Raw genomic sequence first — 12,045 nt, 5'->3', positions numbered from 1 at the left:
TCACCTGTGACGTCCTTATGTGTGTTGAACATCTTGGGCATACATAAGCCGCATCTGGTTTTGACCGTTAAAACCGGGTGTGACAATAACCAAGTGCATTCCACACGTATAGCGGCAAAACAACAACAAACGCTCACAAGTTCGGTGGTAATCGCGCACAGACACAGCAAAGAAGACATGCACGTTCCCGGAGATTAGTTGTGATATTCAAGAAATGGTTTGAATATATGGTTTTTATATTTCCTAGAACACATCTTGACAAGGCAGAACAGCCGGGCACTAACCAAAGTAGGAGATCAAGCGGCGAAGGCTTCGGACAGCAATGTCGAGATTGAGGCTCACGTTCCAGATATGACGCTACAGATCCAGGTGCGCCCTCCTAGGGTCGAGAAGAAAGCATGTATTCAACATGCTGTGACATGCTTGGCGCATCAAGACGACTGCTGGATTGATGGGAAACGCAGATGCATTCTGGGTGCACGCACAGAACACAGTAGACAAGGGGGCAGCAGCGCAGTGACCACAAAATTGTCGGCATCGATGCTCTTCTAGCCGAACTACTTTTAGGGATTGTTGAGGACAACTAGGGGCACATTTCAGTAAAAGGGATCGGTGAATTGAGTTCCGGTCCGCCGGGGAACATGGCTGACGTTCTAGCTGCGCAGGACGTGAGCGAGCACTGGGCAGCATGTATTGTAATGTCAAGAACGTGGGTTCTATTGCAGATTTGGACAAACCGATTTGGGAGGATGTACATGACTAGAAGAGGCACGACTCGGCCAAATGAATCATGGATTGGAGTGCTAGTTAGCCAGGGAACACGATCTGAACCAGTGCTGAACGCACATAACTCTAGATTGGGGCAGCAGCAATGCCGACGAGGATTCCATGCCATCGGGACTCTAATAGCCGATCTGGTTGGTGAGGGTGTGGGGAACATCTAGGGACACGTGCTAGTCAAAGGACATGGTGATCCGTGCTCTGATCGACCGGGGAACGCCGATGCCATCTGCGACGGCGTGCCTGTCCGCGACGGTGACGACCGTGGCAGCGTAGATCGGGCTTTGACCGGGGTTGGTGGTTCAATTAGGGATCACAAATGGAAAAAAAAATAGGGGAAAGGGGGAGGGGATGGGGCTGGTCCTTATCTTGCTGCAACGGTCGGGGAGGTGGTCGTTGAGGCGGCGAATGGCAGCGGTGACAGCGTTCAGTGTTGAAAGTCCGGCTCACGTTCCTGTTGGGCGGATGAAGATCTGACCGAGCCCTTCAGGGATACTGAGGTTCTATTGAAGTTGTATTGGGTGACATGGGTGGCTTGGCCGGATCTTCGTTGGATCCTTGGGAACGCCAAAGGATTCTTCGGTTCGTGCCCTGGACGCGACCAGACGTGGGGCTGCAGCACGGTGATGTAGATCCTAGTGGTGTCATTGCTCCTCTTGCAAAACGGTTTTGGGTCATGGTGGGGGACGATCCGAAGCACATCTTGGTGAAAGATCAATGCTTTTACCTGGATGGATCGCCGAGAACGCGGATGCTAATCAGGATTCTCGTGACTGACTGCGGTGGGCAGCGAGAACGGCGAGCCATGGCAGTAGTCTGGCAGTGTGGTAGGGCTTTGGAGGGGTAGGGAAGGACGTTCTAGACTTTGAAGGGTTGCATGCGGCTGGTCATGAAATGGGGAGGGGGAAGGCTGGAGGTGGAAGAGGAAACGGACTGGGTGGAAGATGAAACAGATGGCTCTGTTCAAGAATGATAACTTCACCGTTACAACTCCAAATTGGACGTTTTCAGACTCTATCTTGTAGTACTCATAAAGATCTACAACTTTAGTACTCATTTGATATTCTGAAACACCATCTTGATTTCTAAAACTGCACCACAAGGGAAACTGTTTGAATTCAGCCTTAACTGCGCAACACTGATCTCGTGGTAATAACTCTTAGATCCATTATCCAAATGGGGACTTCCATAGGTGCACATCGAAGCTCTCGACGAGACCTACAACTTTGGTATTGTCAAGATTTGTATTTGTGGCTATCTTGAACTCTGAAACTTCGTGAGAAGATGAGGCTAGCGATGAGGAGTAACTGGTAGCCGGCTTCAATTGCCATTTTGGCCATTAAAGTGATGGTTTTGATCATGAATTGAGGAAAATAAAGAGGGAATTGATGAGGGGATTGAATGAGGAGAGCAACATGTTCAATATTGGCATTTAAACAGCATGGGTGCACATTGAATTCATCAGTTTTGGGAGCTCCTATGTGCAGCCATGGAGTCGGAAAGGCGAATGGCTTTGTTCATATCCTTCTCTCGATCTGGAGATGGAAGAAGGGATAGGGCAGCTTGGGCCATCTTTGGTTTGGGAAAGAATTAGGGAGAAATATAGATAAGGAACTTCAGAGCTTTGGAGAAATGGAGACAAGATATAAAATGGAAGAAATTAATATAGGGATCTTGGATAGTATTGGAAAAAAGGAGCAAGGATTTATCCAACCTTGAAATTCCTTAACCTATTGTAATATTTTATAAATACATTTTTTCATCACACAAAACAAATCCTTTTTAAACTCTAACATTTTGGAAAATCTTTCAAATTTTAGGAAAAAAATGTTATTTTATTGTTTTAAAATGCTCACAACCCAAAATCAGAATTTTGGGGTGTGACAACCTTCGAGGTAGGAGATTATGTGTACAAGGTCTCGCCTTGAAGAGGACTTCGTCGTTTTAAGGTTAGAGGCAAATTGGCACACAGGTACATTGGACTGTTTAAAGTGAGTGCTAGACGTGGACAAGTGGCCTACTAGTTGGAATTGCCACCCAAGCTGAAAGATGTGCACAGTGTGTTTCATACATCGTAGCTAAATTAGTGCTTGCGAGTACCAGAGGAACCCTGGAAGAAGTGGAACCACACGAGGATTTTACTTATTCAGAATACCCAATCAAGATTCTTGAAACAGCAGAGCGAGTGACTCGGAGAAAGGTCATACGTATGTGTAAAGTACAGTGGGGTCACCATACCAAACATGAAGCAACCTGGGAACAAGAAGAAGAGCTAAAGGCAGAGTATCCTCACCTGTTTGGAGATCAGCCCGAATCTCGGGGACGAGATTCACTTATGGGGGTAGGTTTTGTAATAGCCTAAATCCTTAAAACCAAGTAGATTAAAAACTTTTTTTCTAAGGAAATAAAAAGAGTTTTGCAAAATTAAATAAGAAATCCTAAGTGTGTATGTGTGCCTTTATGCACATACACATATATGTGTGTATGTGTGTTATATGCATAAACATATGTATATATTGAGGGCTATTTTCTTATAAGAGAGAGAGAGAGAGAGAGAGAAGGTGTGTGTGTATATAATATATATAGTATATATGATGTTTGAGTATTTATACATGTGAGAAATAGAAAAGGGAAAAGGAAAATAGAAAGGATGTTCTGGGCTGAAACCCTCCAAACGAGCCGAGCAGCCTGGTTGGCCCATCCCTCTCCTCTCTTCTTTCTCTTGGCCACAACCTAACTTGTCAGCCGGCCCGCCCGACCATCCCCTACCTCCAGCTCCCCCTCCTCTCCTCTCTCTCTCTCTCTCTCTCTCTCTCTCTCTCTCGTCACTGAACTGCGCCACTAAAGAAATCCGAGCCAGCCACGGGGAAAGGGACAAGTCTGACACACATATGAAGGAGGACATCTTCTAGAAGCTCATTGGCAACAAATATGCAAGGATCATGGCTGAAGATCGCCTTATCTCCAACAGGATCGATTTCAAGTCGAGTCTGATTCACCGTCGTTGCCGTTCAAATTGAGTCTGAGCCTCCCACGATCTCTATCTCTTTCGGGTATATAAAACAACTAAGACCCCTCCCCTAGAGCATCTAAAAAATCAGCTACTGGTTTAGAGTTCTAGAGCCGCCACATAGCTTTATCGTCGCCACACCGGTGAAGAACATCGCTGCCCTCGATCTTGGTCATTGTAGCCTGATTGCCATCATCGAAGGGTTCATCAGCATCGTGGGAATGCAAGGAAGCTTCTTGATGCGAGTTCGAATATCGTTAAGCATTGGAGCATCGTCCATGACGCAAGCCGAGAAGTACTGCCACCGTGTACCATCACCGACCTAGCTAGAGACCTCCCCGAGCATCAACGAGAGTATAGGTGAGTTCCCGCAAGCATGTGTTTCTGTTCCACTGCTCGTCGTCAAGGTTAGGCCACCTCAGCACTATTCCAGCCATCACCGATGGTGCGCTGCCACGGTTGTTGTCTTCGCCACCATGCCGCTCAGGTGGGGGAGGGTGGAGCTCTCTCAGTCGTCCGATCAAGATTAAACATCTAGGATTAGATCACCTGTACCTCTTCGTTTTAATCATGTCAGCATGATGACATGGCAGCCATGTAGGCGTATGTGTATAATGTGTCATGCCATGTTAGCACAAATTGCTAAGTCACCCAACCCAATCAGCATTCCTTTTCTTTTATTTTTTTTATTGTTTTGTTGACGTCATAATTGCTATATATTGCACAATAAATAGATTTCTAGTGTAAAAATAATTCCAAAATAATACTAATTAGGAGATTAATTTCTAATAATGTTTTATAGGTTTATTTAATTCTATTTAATAGTTTTATATAGTTTTGTAATTCAAATAAATGCTATAATTTTTTTAGAAAAACCCTAGAAAATCATAGATAACAGAAAATTCCTAATAACATAATTTCATCTATAGTTAATCTTTTTAGCTCTGTTTTGATCTTTAGAAAAATCGTAACTTGTTAATCGTAGCTCCGTTTCGCTAGATTGTCAAAAAAAGTGTGATCTTGTATATGATGATGTTTGTTGTATGATATTTGGTTCCTTTTAGATCTTGGTGTTTATGTGCTGTCCTTTTCAGCTTATGTTGCGAGTAGACAACAATGTTCCAGAGGAACTAGAAGGACTGCAGGATCTGTTCTTTAACATATTTATCCTAGTTTTTAAAATATTTTATTTTACATGCATACATGGTAATAATTTTATCAGGAATTCCAAGAGTTAGGTTTTACCCTAGTTGTCCCTTATCATCCTTGTTGCCATAGTTATGGTTTGGGTTATGAAAGAGTAGATGATGCTTAGCCTTACTTTGGGATGGTGATCATGGTAAATTCTCTATGAAATTGATAATGGTCTTATGCAATAATAATAAAATATGATAGAATAATTTTTGTGGCAACATGGTATAGAGATTCAAGCAAGTGGTATGTGGAGACTGGTATTAGATGTATAGTTGGAAATGTGGTAGTTTTGCTCAAATCTAAGGACCGGTTCATGGGGTGACCTTTCTCTGTTTACAGTGCAACCACAAGTCTGTTATGGGACAGGCCTAGCCAATTAATTTGCTTTAATCTCAGCATAGTATAGACCAGACAGATGAATGAGGAATGCATGAGATGTCCTGGGATCCGTAAGGCGCAAAAGGGGGCTTCCATTATTGAGGTGTATTTACGCGACGATGAAACCTTAGCGGGTAGGCATGTACTGAAAGGGCTATTGTAAAGACTTTGCAGTGGATTTCTAGCGTACACCTCATAAGTGTATCAGAGTTTTCCATCATCCAATGAATGCTCGACAAATAGGAATAAACATCTTATGGGTAAAGTGTATTACCTCTGCAGAGTATAAAACTGGTTAATCAGCCATACTCACGGTTAAGAGTAACATAGAAAACATACCATGATTAAAAATTGATATTTTGGTTAGCTTGGTTTGCTGTGACGGTGGGAATCATAGTTTATGTGTTGTCAATCATAGTGGTGGGAACTATGATTAAGGTGTTGAACCATGATGGATAGAACTTATTGAGGTGTGGGAGAGTTGATTAAGTCAATATGGTTGGAACCTTGAGGTGGTTTGCTATTTACAATTGTTACTTAATTGATATTACGTTTTAAATGTTGTTACTTAAATGTTGTTTTATGCAAGAGTCATTTAGCCATATTCTTGCCAAAACCTTCATATGCATATTATTTACTTTATAACTTGTTGAGTACGATATGTACTCACTCTCGTTATCATCAAACACTCAGTTGGAGAAGGTATTGAGGAGTACTCTGAAGATTGATCGTTCTAAGACGTTTTCTACGTCGATCATGTATATGGAAGAGTCTTTAAGGATTAGAGTATTTATAGTTCGTTTAGATTCCGCTGCAGTTTATTTGGTTATTTGATCCTTGAAGGTTTATTTGGTTATTTGATCCTTGAAGGTTATTTGTGTAAGACAATTTATACGATTAAGTATGAATATTGTAATAATTATCATCAGTGAAATCACTATATATTAGATTAATTTTTAGACTCAATATATAGATAAAATTAATTTATTTCTTAAATCGGTCTCACACATAAATCGAACTCACATCTTATTGCTAGTTGGTGGTAGTTCAAGCCTAGCCCAGGTAACGATTGCGTCATGGTCCCTGTGGCCGGTAATTATTTGCACGAGGAATGCCAAGTTAAATAAAAAATGACACTGACACGTTGGGTTTTCTCTGTCGTCTTCGTCTTGGCGTTACCCTTGGGTACAAAACGGGAGGACTGGGATACCCAGGCCTACACAGGTCTGCTGTAACCGAACCGCTAAGGTACTATTTGTTTCAGCTGTAGATTGTGAAAAACAACTTATAGATTATGGATTGTTAAAAGCTGAATTGTTACAATCTGGATTGTAAAACTGGTAGCTGTTTGGTAACCTGGATTCTGGGGTGGAATTGCTATTTTTAGATGTCAATAGTCTGTAATGCCCTTAACTGTTTTGGGTGGCATGTTTATTCTTTTGTGACATATTTATTTTGAAATTCTAAAATGCATAAATAAAATTTAAAAGATACATAATTAATACAAAAATTAATATTTGTCCATAAATACAAAAATGCATAAATTAAATTTAAGAGATAAATAATTCATACAAACTTGAGTATTTGTCCATACAAATAGTCTCTCACAATCATTTTAATCTCACATAGCAAACAAAGCATTAGCAAGGTTATCACGAAAGACATTCATATCTCCCTCTTCATCACCGAATTCACCTTTGCCACCACTTCCTTAGATGAAGATGCTTCAGGTATTGGCATGTAATTTTCATCTTGATCACACATGTCAAAATCTTCATCGCTCATAGCACTATCTCGAATATGAAGATCCATTCATGCAAGTATAATTTTGTTTGCTTTATCATAGGATAACTTGGTAAGTCCAATAAAATTCTCCATTTCATCTTCAAAACACCAAATGACCGCTCAATAACATTGCGAAGAGATGAATGCAAATAGTTGTATACCTTCTTTTTTCCACTTGGTCGTGGGTCTTGTCGAAACTCCGGTAAATGGTACTTTGTCCCTTTGTACGGAGCTAGAAAACCCGCTCGGTTAGGATAGCCCGAGTCAACAAAATAAAACTTTCCTATAAACACATAGTAGAAGATGAGAAAAAAGGTATGATATTGAAACAAGTGAGATAATAAGGCAATATATAAGTATACCAGGTGGAGGATGTGAAAACTTATCACCATATTTACGTAAAGCATCATTGAACACCCTCATATCATGTACCGATCTTGGCCATCCCGCAACAACAAAGGTGAACCTCATGTCAAAGTCACATATAGCCAAAACATTTTGAGTGAAATATCCATGGCGTCTCACATGTTGAACCAACTTCGACGATGGCACAACAACAGGTATATGTGTCCCATCTATTGCACCTATGCAATTATTAAAATGTGGTGCAACACGAGCACCTTGTAGTTTAGGATGCACCGTCCTGAACTCTAGATCTCTTGGTTTGACAATATCTGCTGAGAGGAGATAGATAGTATCCAACACTTCTTGAAATTTCCTACTAATTGTTTCGGTTGACCTCTCTAACCGGTTTTCAACTTGTTTAAATGACTGTGGAGCCCATCCATAAAAACATGCCTAGAGATTCATTAGAACTCATCTTCCCAGTTGACTCCAAGCCATATTATGACACATGTAAATCATGTAGCCTATTAAAAAGTGGCCTACTCATCCTAAACATGTTGAAGCATGATGTTAGATTATTAAGGGTATTCATAACCCAATTATAACCCGATAGAACAAACTCCTTTCTCTTGGATTTGTTCAGGAAAGTTGCACCATAGTACATACTAAATAAGCAAGATATAGCTCCATATTGCTGAATCATATCCAGTTGATTGCGTGCAACCTCAAGTGTTTCATCCTCATCATCACTTCCAATAAAGTTCATCTACAAACAAAGTAACAATACATCACTAAATAATAACATTGAAATTATTTATCCATAACATTAGAGATAATTCATGCAACATAATAACGTTCAAATTATTTGTCCATAACATTAGAGATAATTCATAAAACATAATAACATTGAAATTATTTATCCATAACATTAGAGATAATTCATGTAACATAATAACGTTGAAATTATTTATCCATAATATTAGAGATAATTCATGCAACATAATAACGTTGAAATTATTTGTCCATAATATTAGAGATAATTCATGCAACATAATAACGTTCAAATTATTTGTCCACAACATTAAAGATAATTCATGCAACATAATAACATTGAAATTATTTGTCCATAACATTAGAGATAATTCATACAACATAAATTCAAACACCGATTCAAGCAACATATTACATAGCCATTGTCACAAGCAAATAAGTTCATAAAACAATAAATAGTTGACTAATTTTAGATGACAAATATTAGATGACTAATAATAACCCTCCTTCTGGCACCACCTCTTCAACCAACCAAGCCTTCCTTCATTGGTGGTTAAAGTCAGGAACACGTCACGGTTTTCAGCTTTGATAAAAAGTTGACTAGCCACGAAATGCTCCACACTTCCTTCCGTTGCCCCCACACACCACAGCCAAGCCCATCACTTCCTTGATGGATTCAAACCTTAGTTCTCCTTGCATCACCTTATTAGCTTCAACACTATTAGCTTGTATAGTATCCCATATGCCCTTTATTATCTTAACCATAGGGTTTTTTACTTTCTTCTTCGGGCTAGTAGCACTTTTACTACTACTACTAATACTAGCTACTCATTGGGCTTGCCTCACCGCCATAACCTTCACCTCCCACACCTACGCCTTCACCAGGAACACAAGAAGAAGAACAGTCTACAGCAGTAAGGTCAAACATCACCTCAAGCAGTTCTAGACACTCTGATGGACCATTCTTGAGTTTCTTCCATTTGGCACATTTCTGAAAAACATAGAAGATAATATTATTAAACAAGTACCTAGAAAAATATAGAAGATAATATTAGTCAACAAGTACCCTAGAAGAACATGATGGACAAGTACCTTTGTTTGTTCCTTCCAATAGGTCACACTTGCTACCACTGTTCCTTTAGCATTATCCCATCCAAGACAAGTAGCTTTGTTAAGATACAACCAAAAGTTAAACAAACCCTTAAGTGAATCCCATCGGTTCTTCAGCTGCAGTTTAGTGTGATGCAACTATGTCCTTAACAAGTACTTCTCAGCTATGTTCTTGTACTCTCTACTAGTCATAACTCCAATAGGCCTATTCCCTGCTTTGATTTCCTCAACACAAATTTCACAGAATGTCGCATTGTTTGAGGTATTCCAATTGTCTTTGTCTGGAACAAAGTCCTTCACCTATTACAAACATGTCGCATTGGATTGATACCAAAAAAATTTGCTTGATCAGAATTGCGGTAAGAGGTTTGTTTGTTTTAGAATCTAATTCATCATTAGTTCCATCTTTGTTGCTCAACAGAAGATGGAAAAAAACTAAAAGAACGTGATGACACAGATATGTTGAGCTGGATACCAAGTTCCAGAGGCGTAACCAGTAACCGGATATACAAGATATAAAATAGTTTGAGTTGTCCTACCTGTACACAAATATGATGACACAAAACAATGTATACAAGAATGTGATGACACAAAACAGTTTGAGTTGTCCTACCTGTACATTAATTTGAGACTAATAAATCTTTAAAATTGCCAGATTGGTCTTCTCCCTAAGTATGGAGACGATGATTACAATAAATAGACGCAGAAAACATCACAACAATTCCAAGCGATAGCATGTCAGCAACGCGCTTATGGCCGTAGCACAACACACTGATGGCCGTAGCACAACGCACTGATGGTCGTAGCAATGTTTGTTTCGATGGAGATGCATGGTAGCAAGGGCACGCGTGACCGGAGACAAATCACAACAAGCTCGACCGGAGACAAATCACAACAAACTGATGGCCATAGCACAACACACTGATACTGATTACAGAGCATTTCTTACCGAAGATGGCGTAGATGGGGGGAGCAGTGCGCCGGCAGATGCTACTGCTGCCATGTCGGCTGCTGGGACACAATCCATGCCGGCGGAGGGGCGAGGCACCCTGTACGCTTGGGCACCCGAGCCACGCCGGGCTGCCGCGCCAAGGCGGACCACCGCACAGGGGGGACCGCCGCGTCGGGACGGAGAGTAGAACAGGGACGAGAGGCGGCGCCTGGAACTGAAGCAGCTATGGGAATGGTCTCTGCACTCGGGAACGCAGCCTCCACGCCGGGGAACATATCCTCTAAGCCGGGGATCCTTTCGGCGCCGGTCGCCTGAGCTCGCAAAGCATCCCAGAATGCAATGGCGGCGGCGACCTTGGGTGCCTCTATGTTGAGGTCGAGTAGATCCATCCGCGTCGGATTCTGGCGGTGTTGTGCCGCTCGGTTTCCACCGCCGTCGGTGGCACCTAGGGTTCCAAGGATCAGGCGAGGGAAAAGCTTCTGCTGTGGTCGGGCGGAGTGGGAGGGGGTCATGACTGGCTATGGTGAAAAGACGAAGGGCAGTGGCGTGTAAAATCACGAGACATGCATGAGTATTTCTATCTTTCTCACATTAGAATCTGAAATAATCTGGTGGGAAATAGATTGTTGGATTGTAGCAATCTGGAGATTAGATTGTTACAATCTGATTTTAGAATCTGTCTGTTTGTTTCAACTTCAGATTATAGAAGCTAAAATCTACAATATACAGATGAAACAAACAGGGCCTAAAGATCTCAGTATTGATGAGCGCGAGAACGACCACTGACACAACGATGCAGAGGAGTCTCGGTCCCGCCTATCAGTGTGAAAGCTGTTATAGCCCTTCGACCCTAACAGGTACAGGCATCTCTGCACGTGGGACCATGGGATCTGCACCAGGTGCCATGGACCAGGCGAGTGCTGGGCCGTCAATGCTCTCACCGCTTGGAGTAAATGAGCGTTGGAGATAAACGTGACAGAAGGCGCTCCTGCTCTGAACGAAATTTTGCCATCGGCACGAGTTTAGAAGGAATCGAAGCATAGTCAAGTCAAATCTCCGCCCCAAAAATGCCCATTCTTCTTTTTTTTTTTCTTCTTCAAAGAGGATGTCAAGACTGTCGATCAGCCATCAAACTCAAACTTCCAGCCATGCGTCGCGACCAGTGACCACCTGATCAATGGTGATGAGAAATTTTGGTTCGAATTAGCGACACACAATAAGAGAGCGAGTAGCTAAAAGTGACGCCGACAACAGACTCGTGCGATTGTCCATATGCAATCTATAACTGCACCTGCTTTACGAAGTTGGCAGGCCAGTGCACGAGTGCTATCGGTGTCATTCCAAGAGAGCTGAGTCCAAAATACATCAGGCAAGAGGATGCTGAAGAGGAACGCAACAGGAATTAGTGTGAACAAGAGAAGCATCAAAGGAGAAGGAACACAAGGATATCTGGACCGGAGTGGTGTAACTAAGCAGTGATCCAGGTATTGGTAGCTAGCCCATGTGTGGGTTGCTTGGTGAGAAACTGGCTAAGATCGGAGGATTTGTAAAACAAGATCAGACGATGAACATATGAAGAACTGAGTGGTGAAATCGAGCACGGCTCGTCGCCGTATCTCTGGACTCTATCCTCGATCCTCTTGCTATCTCTCTGATCAGCAGTGTGCTCGTAACAATTGGTATCATAGCAGTTCATCCTAGCGGGTATCATCGGACATAC

At 41.9% G+C, this 12,045-nt stretch overlaps 1 pseudogene; it reads right to left on the bottom strand.

Moving 5' to 3' along the window:
* Positions 1–8,786: 8,786 nt before the first annotated feature.
* Positions 8,787–10,837, bottom strand: LOC133884477 (uncharacterized; annotated as a pseudogene).
* Between the last annotated feature and the right edge of the window lie 1,208 nt (positions 10,838–12,045).

Source organism: Phragmites australis, chromosome 1 (assembly GCF_958298935.1).
Source record: "Phragmites australis chromosome 1, lpPhrAust1.1, whole genome shotgun sequence".
NCBI classification, from domain to species: Eukaryota; Viridiplantae; Streptophyta; class Magnoliopsida; order Poales; family Poaceae; genus Phragmites; species Phragmites australis.
This window is presented reverse-complemented; position numbering and strand designations above follow the sequence as displayed.